Raw genomic sequence first — 20,897 nt, forward strand, 5'->3', positions numbered from 1 at the left:
AGTGTTGTACCTTCCAAAAGGCTCCTGCTTTTAGGAGGAGTGTTTCCTCCGGAAAGGGAGCGCAGTGGGTGTGGGCCACAGAGGAAACACGGACATGCAGGTGCAGTCACCACATCACTGCCCTGCAAACAGGCCTCTGGAGATGGCCTCATATTCTGGAAATGAATCCTTGTTCATGTCTTGTTCCCTGTCCCCATCCTGGGGAAGGGAGTGGGCAGTGGACCTGCCTAGCATCCTAGAATTGGTAGTCCCCATAGGAAAAGCACCCGTGACCATGATGAAGGCAGGTGGACGGACAGTCAGTAGCCAGCTGCCTCAGCTCTGCTTTGTCCTGTGCAGTGTGACCATCATGCTCAAGTGATGAGAAAGGAGGTGATCCAGGCAGGAGAGGGCTCTCTCTTTCTTGCTTCTGTTTTCAACTAGGTGAGGGCCACTGGGAGGAGAGAAGTGGATTTGACCCAGAATTAGATAATTCCTGAGTTAGAGATCAGTGTCAATCAGTGAAAGCATTAGAAACCTGTGCTGGTTGTTATGGGCTGCTGGTTATGAGACAGTCACGAAGGGCATCACACATCGTATGAAGTCAGAGGCTGGGAGCCACGGGTCAGCAGCACTACAGAGGGTCATGACTGAGTGCAGAAACCTCTTTCAGCTTCATGATTTTATGATTCTTTTGACCCAAGGCTGATATGACAAGGGAATTCTGAGCTCCCATTTTCTGCATTCAAGTTTAAAAACTGTCTTGAATGAAAGCAGGAAAAGAGCTGTCTCATCTGTCACAGTCCCTGGAAATATGCCCTTCTGCAGGGAAGAGCAGAGAAGTGGCTGCCGGTGGGGACAGGTCTGCTGCTGCTAAGTCGCTTCAGTCATGTCCGACTCTGTTCGACCCCATTGACGGCAGCCCACCAGGCTCCCCCGTCGCTGGGATTCTCCAGGCAAGAACACTGGAGTGGGCTGCCATTGCCTTCTCCAGGGACAGGTCTAGAGCAGCACAAAGTCCCTGAACCAACACTTCTCCGCTCATGGGATAGTGGATGCACCTTTGAGTCTCACTGCTTGTTACTGTTTGAGGTAAAGATATTTAAGGCAGTCATTAAAATAAATAGAAAGAAATTATATCTGTGAAGAATGAATGTTGCAATTCATTATCTGTCATTAAACTTTAACTTAAATCTTGTGTTGATTACCTTTGAATACATTTTAATTCATTTGAAGGAAATTAATTAAGTATTTATGAGTCCTCCTTCATCCTGCAGATGGCACTCTTTCAACAGCCTATGTAGAAGCCGAGCTGCGTGAGTAAGGGAGCCTCAGTCATGACAGCCTGACAGACAGATGGTGAGGGGTCAAGGCCAGGGGGCTCACCAACAGGTGTCTCTGCAGGCCTTTCTAGTCTAAGCTGCTGAGATTGTCCATGCTCAAATATAGAAGAGCTGGGGACCAGGAGACCCCTTCTGGTCCAGACAGATACTTGACTCAAGTTGCCCATAAACTTAACAAATGACTCAGGTGATAGAGTAAATCAGATTTTTTAAAAACACTTATTACATACATACACACACACACGTTATATATATGTGTGTATATATGTGTATTGTGTGTGTGTGTGTGTGTGTGTGTGTGTATATATATATATATATATATATATAAATGTGTGTGTGTGTTGCATGTTAAATGTCACTGGCGGTATAAACAAGCATAGGAATGGAATTGAGCATAGCTGTCCGGGGACAGATGCGTCCCTATCTGCTCAGGAGGTAGAATGGGCAATGGTGCTGCCATTTTGTCCTGAGATATTTTCTATAACTCAGGGGAGTATACAAATGCTTGTGGTTTAGAGAGCAGCTGTGCCCACTCTGTTAATGGTCTGCTGTATGACCTCATTATCTGAAATGCCAGACTCTCTGTAAGCTGGTTTAGTCAAAAATTAGCAAGCATTCACATTCAAATATATATTTTTTAAAATCTCAAAGCCACAAGTCACATTTAAGTAGCTAAGCACTAGTGTAACATTTTTGAAAGAACAGACCATTCAAAGAAAGAGTTAAAGAAATATTAAAAACACAGTCACAATTAGGTACTTCATTCAGTAATTTCTGATTAGTTATTTCTCTAGCTGATCCTTGCTTTTCTTCAACCTTGAATACATTTTTAAAAAACCTCATTCTGAGTCTTAGGGTCAAAAAAAGGCAAAAAATGGAAGAGAAATATTTTGGTGGACCTACTAATGACCTTGCCCCTAAACGATATTCAAAGTATAATCAGCTAACTTACCAGGGTAGTAGGGGTGAGGAGAATAGGATAATTCATAGAGATGGATAGCCTATGTCCACAGAATTGGACAATTACACTCAGTTTCCATGTCCCATCAAGTCTCTGTGTAGTGCCCTGTAGAAAATGAAACAAATGCATAGTTTCTGTCTTGCAGAACTCACAATCTAATGAAAAACATGCAGCCAGAGTATTCTAACCCTCTTAAGAAGTCCTGCAGTAAGAGAGGGGACGTAATCTTTACTCTTTTAGAATTTTCAAGGAGTACATCTAGTGAAACCGAGATAAAGCCTTAGTTCATTTGATGATCCAAAAAATATGGCTGCCTAGAGGTAGTGTAGTGACCTTTGGAGTAAGTTCCATCTTTCTTGTCACTCCTGAGATGGCAACCAATTATAGCAGCTGCAAATGCAAGCAGAAGGAAGAGCGGGGAGAGATTAAGTAGATACTTTTTCACACACCAGTTTATTAGAGATGATGAAAGCTTCTTAGGCAGGATGGAAAAAATGGTGAGAAAGCCAGGAAAATGCTGATAAATTAATGTCATGAAGTGGGCAAGTGGAAGAATGTGAAACAGCAGAGAAATGAAGGACAGTCTTACCCTTTGGAGCTTGCCTGGCACTCTTCCCACTGGGGCGGACTCAATACATTCCTCTTTCTCCTTCTCTCGCTAGGGAGAAGTTACTGGCATGAGCTGATGGGAGGGGTCTTGTGACCACTGTCAGGAAGAAGAAAGATATTTTATATAGTGGATAATTCCCAAACAAGGGTTTTTAAGGTCATGTTCTATAGACTTGATGTGGAAAATTGAGAGGCGGTCGGAGCCAATATCCAAGATATTATATAGAGCCTGCCAAGAACTTCTTATCAAGACTGTGAATTGCCCACCGCCCCCGCCACCACTTTTGCTGCTTCCTGTGTGGAACAGACAGCAAACTCAGAAGAACTGGGAGTCTGTTCTTAATGGCTAAGTTCTGGGTGGCACACCGAAAGATTCAGAAGCACAAATGGTGTTTCTATCTCTTGTTCTGTATGATGGAAGTGACTATGAGAAAGAAGGGAGGCTGAGAAACAAATGATTTCCTGTGTAAATGATGTTTTAAAAAGTCTTTTGGACGATATCCTGCAAAGCCAGGATGACGGACTTCTGGCAAGGGGCAGAGTGCATCTTGTAAAGATTGAGAAGGATGTGCTTTGGTAGGAAACGTTGATCTGTCTAGAAGGATTTAAGTGAATTTTGAGATGGAAGGAGAAATTACCCCAGTAAAGCCAAAACCAGATATGTGAGGCCCACAGGTAACACAGAAAGAAGCATTTGCTGAAGGAAATGCCCGTAGGTCAACTTAAGTTAGAAAAATACCAAAAATACAGATTGTAAACAATATTTGTAGTCTCTCTTATCCATATATCAACAAAAGGCATGTGTAATAAGTAAGGTACTTAGACTTTAACAAAAGATAAATGTAAATATTCCTGAGACTTTAGGGTATTAAGCATAAGTAAAAAATGGCAATTGTATAAGGTTTTCTGTTTAGACTCTTTTCATAGGAGGGCTAAGGATATATTAGAAAGGTTCTTATCTATATGAGATCTACAAGCCTGAGGGTAGTAAACAATATGAAGAAATAAGAGAGATTAAAGGAGAGCAAACAGAAAGCCATGCTTGTGACTCAAGAGGACCATAGTCTCCTCTGTTAGACGGAGGATATAGGAATGTCTGATATGGTTTCAGTTCTGGCTCAGGGAAAACTGTAGTGGTTATGAGAACCCTCAAATTTCCTGGCATCTCCTGTAAATTGTGACACCGTAAATAAAACATTAATAAGTTGATGAGAGCAAAGTGTTCTATTAATACAATGTAGAGAGAGGATCATTTTAGAAAAGCTTGAAAGACTCTCAAGAACCTTGACCTTTAGATTAAAGAGTTTAGACATTTCTCTTAAAGGGGAATATTAAAGACATTTGAGTGATGATACAAATTAAAATATAATCTCTCAACCAGAGAAATAAGAATTTCTTTATGCACTATTTAGATCATATAAGAATATTGTGCCTAATTCTAGAAAATATATTTTCAAAAGGCTATTGACAAACTGTGCTGTGATTGTTGGAAGCCTGCCAAGATAGCGACATTGAAATAACTGGATATGTTCAATTATATGTTCAATTATGTTCAATTATTTTGAGTAAATATTTTTTTATGGAAGGTTGGGGTGGGTGGAGGTTTGATAGTTGAAATCTTCCTGTAGAAGAGATAGGGTGAAAGGTATTGTGAAGCTAATTTTAGCTTAACTCATGTATCATTTCCAACCCACAATTACTTTTTATACACTATCCAAAGCCAGAATGAAATGTCTTGTGATGCAGTGTGCTTCTTATCATGGGAGGTTTTACATTAGAGGCAACTCTTTTTTCCTTAAACATCCTCAAGTTTTTCCCATCTTAAAAAAAACAAACAAATGAATAAAAAGAAACCCTACTTCCCATTTCTCCTTCCCTTGAACGCCCAAGTTCTTAAGAGAACAGTTTGTAGTTGCATGGGCACTTACTTCCTTACCTCCTAGATGCCCTTTGACCTCTGCCATTGGGCTTCTGTTCTCTGTACTCAATAGAGGTTAATCTTACCAAAGTCTCCACCTGAACGTTTCTTTTTGTTTGTTAAATCCAAAGGATACTCTTTAGATATTGGTCTTCCTGCAGCATTTGACCCTGTCAGCCACTTTTTAAATTCCCTCGTTGTCAGCCTTCCATGACATCTGGATCTCATGGTTTCCACATGACTTTCTTACTGGTCCTTCTTAGGCTCTTCTACTTTTCCCCAGGATTTGTTCCCCAGACCTTCTCTTCTCCCTTTACACTGCCTGCATGATTTTATACTCTTTCCCACTCTCAGTTGGCCCCCTGCTCTGATGGCTTCCAGATCCATGTCTTGTCTCTGGTCTCACCCTGTGCTTCCTGTTTGAAAACCCACTGGCTTTCTGGACATTTCCACTTCAATTTTTCAGAGGATTCTCCAACCTAATGTCTCCAAAATTTATTTGATCATCTTCTACTCCTTCCAGGTATACTCTTACCCCTGTGTTCCCTGTGCCAGTGAATAGCACCAACCATCCAGCTGCTTGAGCTAGAAATGTGGGAGTCATTCTTGACTCTCACTCCTCCTGAATCCTTCACAAAATTCTACTGACTATATCTTTAATGTCCCTTTTCTTCCATCTTCTTTACCACTGCCCCAGATCAGAGTCTCATTATCTCTTGATTGGATTATTGCAGTATTCTCCTGTTTTCCCTGACTCTAGTCATGGTCTCCTTAAATCCATGCACAACTTGCTACAGAGTGGTTTTCCTAAAATGCACATCTCATTGTGTTACTCCATTTGTTATGGTACTCATGGGTATCTTCCCATTGGGATTAAGTTCAAACTTTTTTTTTTTTTTTTTAAATAAAGGACAGCTTGGCTCTTATTTTTCTGTCTGTGCAGAATTTCTCTAGTTGTGGCAAGTAGGGGCTACTCTCTAGTTGCAGTGCATGGGCGTTTCATTGCAATGGCTTCTCTTGTTGCAGAGTACGGGCTCTAGAGCTCAGATTCAGTAGTTGTGGCACATAGGCTTAGTTTTGCCTCTCAGCATGTGGGGTCTTCCCGGACCAGGGATTGAAGCCATGTCCCTTGCATTGACAGGGAGATTCTTACCATCTAGACTCAAAGAAAGTCCCTCAAGCTCTTGATACTAGAACCTGACTGCTGACCTCTCTGGTTTTACCTTTTATCCCTTCTGTGCTCCCTCTACCCCACTCTATACTTTTGCTGTCTCAGGGTTTTAACTGAACAGGTCATGCTCCCAAGTCTCAATGCAGTCTCCTCTCTAATCCTTCCTGGCTCTTTAACTACCCTGACCAATTTCTGTTCATCTTTGAGTACTCATCAAGTCTTACCTCTTCCTTCTCCCTTTTGAGGAGATCCTAATAACAACAGTACTAAAGATAATAACATGGACAGAGGGGCCTGGTGGGTTACAGTTCATGAGGTCACAAAGAGTCAGACACAACTGAGTGACTAACAACAACAATAATAATAACAGTAACGCTGAGTACTTTCTATGTGCCAGACCCTGTTCACTTCATTCTCATAACATCCCATGAGTTAGGTATTGACATTCCCATTTACAGACAAGGAATCTAAGGCAAAGAAGTAAAACAATAGGTCGAGTTGGCAGAACTAGTAAGTGGTGGAACTGGGATTCAAATCCCAGTAGTCTGACTCCAAAGCCCTGGCTCTCAACCCTTTTGCTGCAGAGTCTCTTGATTCACAAAGCTCTGGATGTCTCTGGGATCAGACCTGGCAGGATGCTCAGTTCTACCCCAGAACCAGTTCCTAGTCCTTTTTGTGTATGGATCTGGGTGACCCCTCAGACAGCCACACGTTAGCCTGTGGCCACAGGACTGCTGAGTGACACTCTTTCCCGCCTTGTGTCTAAGAATTCCCTTGGATTTCAGGGTCACCTACATGACCCTCTAAGACATCTTCTTATCTAAAGGTTTTGTGTGACCCCAGAGCTGTGGAATCCTATGACTGCCTCTCACTATTCTCTGCCTATCCTCTGCCTCATCTGAAACACATGTACCCACGGTTGGTGATAGCTTGCTATGCTTTCTGCTGGAGCTTGGCCTATCTAACAATTAACTTGGCCAGTATCTGGCCTGAGTCTTCATTTCCATTTCCTAGCAAAAAGTGGACTACACTTGACCCAGCCCAGGATATTATTTTATCTCTTCCTTTTTACCTTATGCTGAAGTCAGGCATTCATTAACAAAACCTCCTTGTTTTCAGACCACATCCCCCTTGATAGCTCCATGAACCTATTTGAGACATCCCTCTCAGTTGTAATTTTTACAATATAGTAAAGAAAAGTGTAGCATTTGCAGTCAATCTGTTCTTTCCTTTTGTTGGCCTTGGACCCTGTGATAATCAATTTTCCTGAGACTCAGTGTCATGTCTAAAATGGAGATAGTGATACCTCCCCTGAAGACTGAGGGTCAGAAATAACACATGGAATGTGCCTAATAGAGCATTTGGTTCATAGGTGGTGCCTGGTGAATGGTGGCCTCTGCAGCAGCAGTGGTGACCATGGTAGTGGTGGTGATGGGATACTTCCAAGCCTCACTCCCCTCCAGGAAGGGTTGTCATGTGCCGTACTGTCACCTTTCAAGACTCAGCCTGGTGTGGTCTGTGTGTGCTGTGCCAAGTTGCTTCAATTGTGTCCGACTCAAGATTGCTGGGAGAAATATCAATAATCTCAGATATGCATATGATACCACCCTTATGGCAGAAAATGAAGAGGAACTAAAAAGCCTCTTGATGAAGGTGAAAGAGGAGAGTGAAAAAGTTGGCTTAAAGCTCAACATTCAGAAAACGAAGATCATGGCATTCAGTCCCATCACTTCATGGCAAATAGATGGGGAAACAGTGGAAACAGTGTCAGACTTTATTTTTGGGGCTCCAAAATCACTGCAGATGGTGATTGCAGCCATGAAATTAAAAGGCACTTACTCCTTGTAAGGAAAGTTATGTCCAACTTAGATAGCATATTCAAAAGCAGAGACATTACTTTGCCAACAAAGGTCTGTCTAGTCAAGGCTATGGTTTTTCCAGTAGTCATGTATGGATGTGAGAGTTGGACTGTGAAGAAAGCTGAGCACCAAAGAATTGATGCTTTTGAACTGTGGTGTTGGAGAAGACTCTTGAGAATCCCTTGGACTGCAAGGAGATCCAACCAATCCATTCTAAAGAAGATCAGTCCTGGATGTTCTTTGGAAGGAATGATGCTGAAGGTGAAACTCCAGTACTTTGGCCACCTCATGCGAAGAGTTGACTCATTGGAAAAGACTCTGATGCTGGGAGGGATTGGGGGCAGGAGGAGAAGGGGATGGCAGAGGATGAGATGGCTGGAGGCATCACCAACTTGATGGACGTGAGTTTGAGTGAACTCCGGGAGTTGGTGATGGACAGGGAGGCCTGGCGTGCTGCGATTCGTGGGGTCGCAAAGAGTCGGACACGACTGAGTGACTGAACTGACTGAACTGACTGACTGTGACCCTATGGACTGTAGCCTGCCAGGCTCCTCTATCCACAGGCAAGAATACTAGAGTGTATTCCCATGCCTTCCTCCAGGGAATCTTCCTGACCCAGGGATCAAACCCTTGTCTCAGGCATCTCCTGCATTGGCAGGAAGGTTCTTTACCACTGGCGCCATCTGGGAAGCCCCAGGTGTTGCCTGGTCTGCCTAATTATGTTTGAAAAAGTAAGGTTGTCCTTTGAGATGGGTCAGGTGCCGACTGGAAAGATCAGCTACAGGAACTAAGCTTGGCCCTCAGATTAAGCATATGGAAGAGGGGTCCATCCAATATGACCAGTCAGAATCATGGAAAAGCAATAGAGTAATGGTACATTCAGCCTTGGGCTGATAGGGGGTACCAAGCATTGGGCATCTGGGAGTCAGTGTATTCAGAAATCTGAGGAGGAAGATTGGTGGTTTGCATTGAGAAGACTCTTAACAGATAGCAAGCTCTCTTAACAGCTAGCAGGCTTCAGTTACTGTGCTGCAAATCAGAGGCAGGTTTGCTAGGGCACCAGGTAAGGCAGGGATAGGGGTAAAAGCCATATTACCAAATGTGAACACCAGGGCAAGGCTGAGTTAGCTGCCAGTGAGACCTGATATGGAGGACTAGCCTGTTGGTAAGACATGTGACACCATTTGATTTCTGTCATGGGACTGAATCTGAGCCTACAAGGGGCCTCAGCAAAGGGGAAGGAAGGGGAGAGAGTCTGGGTACCAAGTGAGAGCGCTCTCCCTTCTAAAGGGTTCAGTGCTCTTCCTTAGAGGGACCCCAGTGTGTGGGCACTACTTCCACAAGGTGACCACATATTTACCTTGCACAGTGAGACTAACACACTGGTGGGAAGAATCAAGTTGCTGACCTCAGAGAGTGCTGATGTGGTTTAGAAAGGAAACCAGGAAAGCTCTTCCAGAGAAGAGCTTCCTCATCTGCCCGGTATTGATTCTGAAAGCAAGCCATGTATTACCATGTCTTCCAACAGTTGATTTCAAACCATACTGGCTTCCTTTCTCTTCTGCCTTTCTTTCATTTCTGTGACACTGGGCCCACAGGGTAGGCCTCTGGAAGCCAGCATTGTTGTAGCTGAAAAGGAGAAGGAGACCGTGATGGATTTGCATATAGGGGAATGTATGCAAATTATACAATGAAAATATTTCTCCTGGATAAAAACATTTTGAGAGTGTTTTAAACCTGTGCTATAAGCAGGTAAAAATAAGTAATAAAAATAACTGCCATTTACGGAATACATACCTTTATAAGAAATATCTCATTTCATCCTTGAAACAATTCTGTGCAGTAGATTTTAATGTTGTCCTCAATTTCCAGATGAAAAAATCAGGCCTAGAGATGATCATTCAAGTGTTGGAGACAAGCTTTGAACCCAGACAGTCTGATACCAGAGCCCATGCTTCTAGCTCATGTACATTCAGAGTAATGGGAAAAACTGAGCTTATTCAATTCTCATTTTGTATTTTTTCCAAATGAAGCTTCTATTTTATTTTTTAAAAATTTCTAATTACAAAACCACACATTTTCAATATAGAAGTTCAGTTCAGTTCAGTCGCTCAATCGTGTCTGACTCTTTGTGACCCCATGAACCACAGCACACCAGGCCTCCCTGTCCATCACCAACTCCAGGAGTCCAACCAAACCCATGTTCTTCAAGTCAATGATGCCATCCAACCATCTCATCCTCTGTTGTCCCCTTCTCCTCCTGCCCTCAATCTTTGCCAGCATCAGGGTCTTCTCCAATGAGTCAGCTCTTCTCATCAGGTGGCCAAAGTATTGGAGTTTCACCTTCAACATCAGTCCTTCCAATGAACACCCAGGACTCATCTCCTTCAGGATGGAAGGGTTGGATCTCGTTGCAGTCCAAGAGATTCTCAAGAGTCTTCTCCAACACCACAGTTCAAAAGCATCAATTCTTCGGCACTCAGCTTTCTTTATAATCCAACTCTCACATCCATACATGACCACTGGAAAAACCTCAGCCTTGACGAGATGGACCTTTGTTGGCAAAGTAATGTCTCTGCTTTTCAATATGCTATCTAGGTTGGTCATAACTTTCCTTCCAAGGAGTAAGCATCTTTTAATTTCATGGCTGCAATCACCATCTACAGTGATTTTGGAGCCCCCAAAAATAAAGTCTGACACTGTTTCCACTGTTTCCCCATCTATCTGTCATGAAGTGATGGGACCAGATGTCATGATCTTCGTTTTCTGAATGTTGAGCTTTAAGCCAACTTTTTCACTCTCCTCTTTCACTTTCATCAAGAGGCTCTTTAGTTTCTCTTCACTTTCTGCCATAAGGGTGATGTCATCTGCATATCTGAGGTGATTGATATATCTCCCGGCAATCTTGATTCCAGCTTGTGCTTCTTCCAGCCCAGCGTTTCTCATGATGTACTCTGCATAGAAGTTAAATAAGCAGGGTGACAATGTACAGCCTTGACATACACCTTTTCCTATTTGGAACCAGTCTGTTGTTCCATGTCCAGTTCTAACTGTTGCTTCCTGACCTGCATATAGGTTTCTCAAGAGGCAGGTCAGACGGTCTGGTATGCCCGTCTCTTGAAGAATTTTCCACAGTTTATTGTGATCCACACAGTCAAAGGCTTTCGCATAGTCAATAAAGCAGAAATAGATGTTTTTCTGGAACTCTCTTGCTTTTTCCATGATCCAGAGGATGTTGGCAATTTGATCTCTGGTTCCTCTGCCTTTTCTAAAACCAGCTTGAACATCTGGAAGTTCACAGTTCATGTATTGCTGAAGCCTGGCTTGGAGAATTTTAAGCATTACTTTACTAGCGTGTGAGATGAGTGCGATTGTGCAGTGGTTGGAGCATTCTTTGGCATTGCCTTTCTTTGGGATTGGAATGAAAACTGACCTTTTCCAGTCCTGTGGCCACTGCTGAGTTTTCCAAATTTGCTGGCATATTGAGTGCAGCACTTTCACAGCATCATCTTTCAGGATTTGGAATAGCTCAACTGCAATTCCATCAACTCTACTAGCTTTGTTCGTAGTGATGCTTTCTAAGGCCCACTTGACTTCACATTCCAGGATGTCTGGCTCTAGGTCAGTGATCACACCATCATGATTATCTGGGTCATGAGGATCTTTTTTGTACGGTTCTTCTGTGTATTCTTGCCACTTCTTCTTAATATCTTCTGCTTCTGTTAGGTCCCTACCGCTTCTGTCCTTTATTGAGCCCATCTTTACATGAAATATTCCCTTGGTATCTCTAATTTTCTTGAATATTTCTGACAGAATGTGGTCCACTGGAGAAGGGAATGGCAAACCACTTCAGTATTCTTGCCTTGAGAACCCCATGAATAGTATAAAAGGCAAAAAGATAGGACACTGAAAGATGAACTCCCCAGGTCAGTAGGTGCCCAAGATGCTACTGGAGATCAGTGGAGAAATAACTTCAGAAAGAATGAAGGGATGGAGCCAAACCAAAAACAACACCTAGTTGTGAATGGGACTGGTGATAGAAGCAAAATTTGATGCTGTAAAGAGCAGTATTGCATAGGAACCTGGAATGTTAGGTCCATGAATCAAGGCAAATTGGAAGTGGTCAAACAGGAGATGGCAAGAGTGAACATTGACATTCTAGGAATCAGTGAACTAAGATGGACTGGAATGGGTGAATTTAACTCAGATGACCATTATATCTACCACTGTGGGCAGGAATCCCTTAGAAGAAATGGAGTAGCCATCATAGTCATCAAAAGAGTCTGAAATGCAGTACTTGGATGCAATCTCAAAAACGACAGAATGATCTCTGTTCATTTACAAGGCAAACAATTCAGTATCACGGTAATTCAAGTCTATGCCCCAACCAGTAACGCCAAAGAAGCTGAAGTTGAACGGTTCTATGAAGACCCACAAGACCTTTTATAACTAACACCCCAAAAAGATGTCCTTTTCATTATAGGGGACTGGAATGCAAAAGTAGGAAGTCAAGAAACACCTGGAAGAACAGGCAGATTTGGCCTTGGAGTACAGAATGAAGCAGGGTAAAGGCTAATAGAGTTCTGCCAAGAGAACACACTGGTCATAGCAAACACCCTCTTCCAACAATACAAGAGAAGACTCTATACGTGGACATCACCAGATGGTCAATACCGAAATCAGATTGATTATATTCTTTGCAGACAAAGATGGAGAAGCTCTATACAATCAGCAAAAACAAGACCAGGAGCTGACTGTGGCTCGGATCATGAACTCCTTATTGCCAAATTCAGACTGAAATTGAAAGTGGAGAAAACCACTAGACCATTCAGGTATGACCTAAATCCAATCCCTTATGACTATACAGTGGAAGTGAGAAATAGATTTAAGGGCCTAGATCTGATAGACAGAGTGCCTGATGAACTATGGATGGAGGTTCATGACATTGTACAGGAGACAGGAATCAAGAACACCCCCAAGAAAAAGAAAGGCAAAAAAGCAAAATGGCTGTCTGAGGAGGGCTTACAAATAGCTGTGAAAAGACAGGAAGCAAACAGCAAAGGGTAAAAGGAAAAATATACCCATATGAATATAGAAATACAGACAAGCCTAAAGGAACAAAAATATTTTACCCACTCAGTTGTCTGTCTTAGTTGCTAATACTTTGGTGTTAATTCTTTCAGATATTTATTCTTCCATTATTTATACATATATGTATGTTGGTTGTCAGCTTTTCTCACTTAATGATATATCCATGTTAATGGATAAATATCTACAGTGGTTCTGTTTTTGTTTTTTTGGTGATGAAGTCTTTTATATTGAGACTTTTTACTCTTTCCCAGATTCTAGTAACTATAATTATAGGCTATTAAAGTAGGTACAGTTATAAGTTGGTAAAGAGAAGCAAAATAAGCATTGAAAACAGAGGGCTAGGTTTAAGCCAAATGTTCAGAATCATTTCCCAAGAGAAAGCTTCAGAGAATGGCAACTTACTTACAAATGCCCTCCCAAGACTTTCCAGTTCCCCATTGTAGATGCATGTATATTAGAGGAATGTGAGGACATTCTGAGCCCCTAAAATTGGCTAAGATGATGGTGGAGACAGTGATGGTGGAGGTGGTGGTGGTGGGTGGGTGGGGAATCCTTCAAAACATTCATAGTTGTAGCCTCTCTCCTCCTCCCCCTTCTTCCCTCTCTGCTTTTTCTGTACCTCCCATTTTCTTTTTTTCCATTTTGTTTGTTCCATCTCCTCTTGGGAGATCCTTTCCTGAAATCAGGGTTCTAGCCAGGATCCAGGATGCAGCACTTGGTTCTGACCCAAGTGTGGTTTTAGGTGGTAGTACTTTCCAGGACCCCTAAGAGCTGTGTGACGTGAGTCCTCTGTAGCTGTGATGGGCAAATCAGGAGTTTCTGGGCTCTAGGGTAAAGGCTTTTGAGAACTTGTGACTGGAGTGCTTCTGGGACAACGGTTCCAGGAACCAGCACCTAAGAGCTTCAGGTGAAAGGGTTTCAGGCTAAATATTATGAAAACTGAAAGCTAAACTTACATCACCAACAAGAACAGCCCACCAAATAGACATGTTTTTTTTCTCTTCTGCTGAGCAACTGGAGATATTTCATGAACCAATTATGTTTGGAATAATTTTTTAATAGGAGGAAAAAAAAGCCCACTGCCAAGTTCTGACAGGCATAAAGCATTACATCTGGTTATTCCACATGGATAGGCAAGCAGGTTTGGGACAGAGGGAGCTGAGTTCCTGTGGCCTCCTGTGGTACCAGGTGATATCCAAGCCTCATTGGGATAGGATCCCTTTATTTGTCTCAGGATATGCAAGGCAGCTGCCCAGCCGGCCCAAGGCACTACCTCTTGAGTTTCAGTAGAGACTAGTATGGGCTTCCCTGGTGGTTCAGACAGTAAAGAATCTGCCTGCAGTGCAGGATACCCGGGTTCAATCCCTGGGTTGGAAGGATCCCCTAGAGAAGGGAATGGCTAATGCAGGTATAACCTAAATCAAATCCCTTATGATTATACAGTGGAAGTCAGAAATAGATTTAAGGGACTAGATCTGATAGATAGAATGCCTGATGAACTATGGAATGAGGTTCATGACATTGTACAGGAGACAGGGATCAAGACCATCCCCATGGAAAAGAAATGCAAAAAATCAAAATGGCTGTCTGGGGAGGCCTTACAAATAGCTGTGAAAAGAAGAGAAGTGAAAAGCAAAGGAGACAAGGAAAGATAGAAGCATCTGAATGCAGAGTTCCAAAGAATAGCAATAAGAGATAAGAAAGCCTTCCTCAGCAATCAATGCAAAAAAATAGAGGAAAACAACAGAATGGGAAAGACTAGGGATCTCTTCAAGAAAATTAGAGATACCAAGGGAACATTTCATGCAAAGATGGGCTCAATAAAGGACAGAAATGGTAGGGACCTAACAGAAGCAGAAGATATTAAGAAGAAGTGGCAAGAATACACAGAAGAACTGTACAAAAAAGATCTTCACAACCAAGATAATCATGATGGTGTGATCACTAACCTAGAGCCAGACATCCTGGAATGTGAAGTCAAATGGGCCTTAGAAAGCATCACTACAAACAATGCTAGTGGAGGTGATGGAATTGCAGTTGAGCTATTCCAAATCCTGAAAGATGATGCTGTGAAAGTGCTGCACTCAATATGCCAGCAAATTTGGAAAACTCAGCAGTGGCCACAGGACTGGAAAAGGTCAGTTTTCATTCCAATCCCAAAGAAAGGCAATGCCAAAGAATGCTCCAACCACCGCACAATCGCACTCATCTCACACGATAGTAAAGTAATGCTTAAAATTCTCCAAGCCAGGCTTCAGCAATATGTGAACCGTGAACTTCCTGATGTTCAAGCTGGTTTTAGAAAAGGCAGAGGAACCAGAGATCAAATTGCCAACATCCTCTGGATCATGGAAAAAGCAAGAGAGTTCCAGAAAAACATCTATTTCTGCTTTATTGACTGTGCCAAAGCCTTTGACTGTGTGGATCACAATAAACTGTGAAAAATTCTTCAAGAGATGGGAATACCAGACCACCTGACCTGTCTCTTGAGAAACCTATATGCAGGTCAGGAAGCAACAGTTAGAATTGGACATGGAACAACAGACTGGTTCCAAATAGGAAAAGGAGTATGTCAAGGCTGTACATTGTCACCCTGCTTATTTAACTTCTATGTAGAGTACATCATGAGAAACTCTGGGCTGGATGAAGCACAAGGTGGAATCAAGACTGCTGGGAGAAATATCAATCACCTCAGATATGCAGATGACATCACCCTTATGGCAGAAAGTGAAGAGAAACTAAAGAGCCTCTTGATGAAAGTGAAAGAGGAGAGTGAAAAAGTTGGCTTAAAGCTCAACATTCAGAAAACGAAGATCATGACATCTGGTCCCATCACTTCATGACAGATAGATGGGGAAACAGTGGAAACAGTGTCAGACTTTATTTTTGGGGGCTCCAAAATCACTGTAGATGGTGATTGCAGCCATGAAATTAAAAGATGCTTACTCCTTGGAAGGAAAGTTATGACCAACCTAGATAGCATATTGAAAAGCAGAGACATTACTTTGCCAACAAAGGTCCGTCTCGTCAAGGCTGAGGTTTTTCCAGTGGTCATGTATGGATGTGAGAGTTGGACTGTGAAGAAGGCTGAGCACCAAAGAATTGATGCTTTTGAACTGTGGTGTTGGAGAAGACTCTTGAGAGTCCCTTGGACTGCAAGGAGATCAAACCCGTCCATCCTAAAGGAGATCAGTCCTGGGTGGGGTGTTCTTTGGAAGGACTGATGCTAAAGCTGAAACTCCAGTACTTTGGCCACCTCATGCAAAGAGTTGACTCATTGGAAAAGACTCTGATGCTGGGAGGGATTGGGGGCAGGAGGAGAAGGGGACGACAGAGGATGAGATGGCTGGGTGGCATCACCGACTTGATGGACGTGAGTTTGAGTAAACTCCAGGAGTTAGTGATGGACAGGGAGGCCTGGCATCCTGAAGTTCATGGGGTCACAAAGATTCGGACACGACTGAGCGACTGAACTGAACTAAACTGAACGCACTCCAGTATTCTTGCCTGGAGAATTCCATGGACAGACGAGTCTGATAGGCTACAGTCCGTGGGGTTGCACAGGGTCAAACACAACTGAGCAACTCAGTTTCATCTTCTGAGACTAGCACAGCTGTCCTACTATATTCTAGGAGCATGGGCAACCTTAGCTGTAATTACACGTCCCCATGGTGTTTCACACTTTGGGCTATTTTGTATAATATATCTGAGCCTCAGCAATGTCAAGTATGGATTGAAATAGCTCTGGTGGACTTTAGTCCATCACATGCATAGAATTTGAAAATAACTCTGAGGGAAGGGGGCAGCGAATAAGGCTAAAAAGGGAACTCCAAATCCATGTGATAGACATGTTTCAGTTTTCTTCTTCTTCAGGAGCCTTCTTGGACTCTAAATTTATGGACTCTTTGAAGTGAGGTGAAAGTGAAAGTCGCTCAGCCATGTCTGATTCTCTGCCACCCCATGTACTGTAGCCCACCAGGGGCCTCCATCCATAGGATTTTCCAGACAAGAATACTGGATTGGGTTGCCATTTCCTTCTCCAGGGGATCTTCCTGACCCAAGGATCTTTCCTTCTGCAGGGTCTCTTGCATTACAAGCGGTCGCTTTACCATCTGAGCTACTAGGGAAGTCATGGACTCTTTAGTGTCTTGGGATTTAATAAGGTCAGTCTCATTTGCTTGGGCTGGGGGACCAGCTACAGAAGAGAGGGTTATTTGGATGCAAAACTTGGGTCTGACCCACCTGCTGTGGCTTTGGTAAAAGTTTTACAAGTTTATAAAGTTAGAAAGGTGTGAAATTTGTTCCAAGGAATTACATCCCATCATGGCTTCAGGTGGTCAAATGACTTGGTACCAGATGACTTTGACACACTATTTTCCTAGATTCTTTCCTTATCCTGTGCCCCACATAAAGGCCATTTCGATAATTAAAGCTATAACCATATCATCAACAAAATGAGAGTTATAGATTCTTCCTCCCTTTTTCCTTGTGGGAGGCAACAAGATCCCAGTGAGAAGGAAGGGCACAGGGATTGGAACACCTGGGTAGGAAGCCCAGAGCCACTCTGGCTATGTGTACAGGTCGCCTAACAGCCTTTCTACATCTACAAAGTGGGGATTATGTTTATTCCATCATAGCTGAAGTAAGTATTAAATGAGATAATGTACTTAAAAACGCTTTAAGTCTAGAGCACAAAGCAGATGTAAATTATCATTATTACTCAGGGCATATAATGACAGTGGATGAGATCATGTCTGGAACATGCTCAGGAAAGAGGAGCTAAAGATACAGAAAAGATTGATGCTGCTGCCCCATACCGGCTATTTCCCAAGAGAGGGAATGTGCTGACCAGTCTCTGAGTTTAAGTGAACTCTTTACGCCCCAGACTTCTGACACTGTTTGAGGGCCAGATTCCCATGCGTAGCAGGGATTAGCCGGGAAACTTCCCACATTCTAAAGCTAAAGCTAGTAATTTTATGAGCCTTGTTCTGATGTTTATGTAAGTATAGATCAGGGAGAGTTTGGGGTCAGAGGTGGATTTTGGAAATGGAAACATCGTGATGCTTTGTACACAGAGCACGGTGGCCACTTCTCTTACATACCCTTCTGCCCAAAGAGAACAAGGAAGCCTTGCTCACAGCTTTCAGAAAGCCCTGGGGACCCTTCCCTCTACCTTCTTTAGGGTTATGTCAATGTATCCATGCCCTGCCAGACCTTACCACCTAGCCAGCTTTCTCCCATTTATTGCTTCTGAGTTCACATAACCTCTGGGCTTCCCCATTGGCTCAGCAGTAAAGAATCCTCATTGCTTAATTTCCCCTTTGTTGTATTGAGGGAGGGGAGTTGTACTTAATTACTCATGATCATGCCAAGGTTCTCATGATGAGCATTATGGGTATAGTCTGGTCATGGAAGATACTGCTTGGTCTGTGAAAGTTAGGAACTTTCAAGAACTCCAGATAATGAGGTGAATGATGAGATATGAAACCGAACTCTATGACCCTTCCCTATCTCATAGTTGATCTCCAGCTATTTGGATTCTGCCCTTTCCCTTGGAGGCCATATGTGGGGAGACTTTGATCTCCTGCAGCATCTCTGCTCCAAGGAATGCTCCAGTGGGTGAGTGTCTTCAATTGATCACCTAAGGAAACAAGAAAATGTTGTTTACTCTTTGAAAATGGAGATCCTGAGGTTTCAGAGGGCCCTGGGTTTTGGGGGACAATTTGTGGTAAACGGTCCTTGGTGGATATATGGTGTCTCTTCTGTCTTAGAGCAGATCTCCGAGCCTGGTCCTCTTTGAGGAGGGAGTGCAGGTGGCCCCATCCTTTGTGTAGGTCTCCTTCCTCTGTCTCTCTTGCCTCTTTCAGCCCACTCCCTACCACTGTTCCATATCACACAGCCACTGTTCTGGACATATTCCACAGTGAGGACTAGAGCTAGGCTCTCTGACTCCTACACTGGGCTTCTCTGAACAGAGTGGCTGTTCTTCTGAAGAACCAAGTGCCACTTCTTTTTACCCCCAGCAAGCTTTCCATCACCAGCCCTGGCTTGAAGGGGGAAAACCCAGGACTGTGCCTCTCTTAGCTCCTTGCCAAGAGCTCTCATATCTTCCCAACTTTCCAATCTGGACCTTTGCCCAAGCCATTCTCTTGCCTGGTAGATTCCTCCTCTTATCCTTCACATTTTAGACTTCTTGAAGTTGGCTCAAAAACGTGCCTGTTTTTGAAACCTTCTGCAGGCCTATACATTTACCCAGTCATTTGTTATCCAGTGTACACCGAGCATCACATCATCACTTTGTACTGTCACACCTCATTTCCTTCTCATTGTTAGAGAATGAACTACTCTGTTATTTCATAGAGAACCAAGATTTAATCCTAACCACTTCATGCTGAAACTTTTCAAAGGTCATCTTTATTGATGGTAAACTTTCTGAAATACAGTTTAAACTTTCTATGCTTTATATATAGATCATTCTGAACATAATTCATCTTTTTTTTTTTTTTGGATGCCTCAGGATGCATGGCCATGTTCACTAATTTCAGTCATGAGTAGAAAGACCTTCAGGGCCACTGCAGAGGCCAAGGTTTTCCTTTGCCCTTACTGAGGGTCCTTCCCAACACTTCAGAACCCTTCTAGGGCTGGCTTGCATTCAGGGAGACCTGATCAGGTTAGGGAATGTAGACCCTAGAGCAGTATGTGTCACCTCCCGTGGGCCCTGGAGCAGTCCTGTGGCTAAAATCCCTATTTCTCTTGGATGATGATGATGATCTTAGTGGCACACCTGGGGAAGGTGAGATATAAGTGACCTGGACCTTCTAAAGCCACTGAAACCACAGTCCCAGAGTGCATCAGCAAGATAGGGAGAGAGACAATGATTCCTCTAGAAGAATCTGAAGAAAATCATTTTCTTCTTCTAGAAGAAGAAAATGATTCTTCTATTATTCCTTTGATCTTTGCATCACTCCATCTTTATTTTGCTGACTTTTATTTAAAAGGCCCTAAGCTTTTCAATCACATCACCTTGTCAGTTTCATACACATAAGTACCCAAGGACTGGCCCTTGCCTGTCACTCTGTGCTGCTGTCAGCTCCATGCCATCGGCATGAGGGCTTTGATATTTATGTGATGGTGATAAGGAAGGCTTTCAACCAAAGCCTATAGCAGCATTCCAGACAGAGGCTCTTGGGAGTATTGTCTGAGGATCAGCCTCACTTTTAAGTATTTTCAAATTTGACATGTCTCTTATTTTTTTCCTGCTGTGGGAGACAGCTCAGGGTCCTGGGTAGTTGATGCTGGCATTGTGCCAGGGGAAATAATTTCCAAGATTTCATAGGTGATTATTTTTGACTGGATCTTTTTTGCATATATATATGTCATATCAAAATCATGTTTCTTCTGAGCTATGCTGAGCAGTGTCATAAAATCCAAACTGAGAAAGCTGAAATCACTGACTGGGGCTACAGAGAGATTGTGCGTTTTTGTATGACTGAATACGTCACACTGGTTGCTCAAGCATGAGTGTCTTTGGGAACCCAGAACTAGGAAATGCATCCATCTCTAACATAAATACATTTATAATGAAAGTTATTTGTATTTCTAGATGTTACACAATTGACAAAAATATATTAGATCCCCATGTTTTCCTTTAAAATTTCTTTTATTTAGTATTTTTCAAAGTTTGAAAGAGATTCCTAATTGTTACAATAACAAGCGAAACCTTGCAAAGATATGTGTAAATAAAAATGCTAATTATCCCTCCATTCCCACTTCCTAATCCCTTCCTCCCAAGGCAATCACAGTTAATTTGTATGTTTTTCTTCTTACACAGACAAAAAGAAGCAAACACATGTAAACATAAAATTTGGTTTATTTTTTGGAATAATTTCTAAAGAATGCCCTGCATATAATTTTTTTACTTCAAATGATTTTCCCATTTTTTTGACTATAAAATTAATACATGCTG

At 42.6% G+C, this 20,897-nt stretch overlaps 1 protein-coding gene across 23 annotated transcripts in view; it reads left to right on the plus strand.

Moving 5' to 3' along the window:
- Window positions 1-20,897, plus strand: part of KALRN (kalirin RhoGEF kinase) — a 692,612-nt gene that overhangs the window by 326,849 nt on the left and 344,866 nt on the right. The window lies entirely within an intron of this gene.

The sequence above is a fragment of the Bos indicus x Bos taurus genome, chromosome 1 (genome assembly GCF_003369695.1).
Source record: "Bos indicus x Bos taurus breed Angus x Brahman F1 hybrid chromosome 1, Bos_hybrid_MaternalHap_v2.0, whole genome shotgun sequence".
Taxonomy (NCBI): Eukaryota; Metazoa; Chordata; class Mammalia; order Artiodactyla; family Bovidae; genus Bos; species Bos indicus x Bos taurus.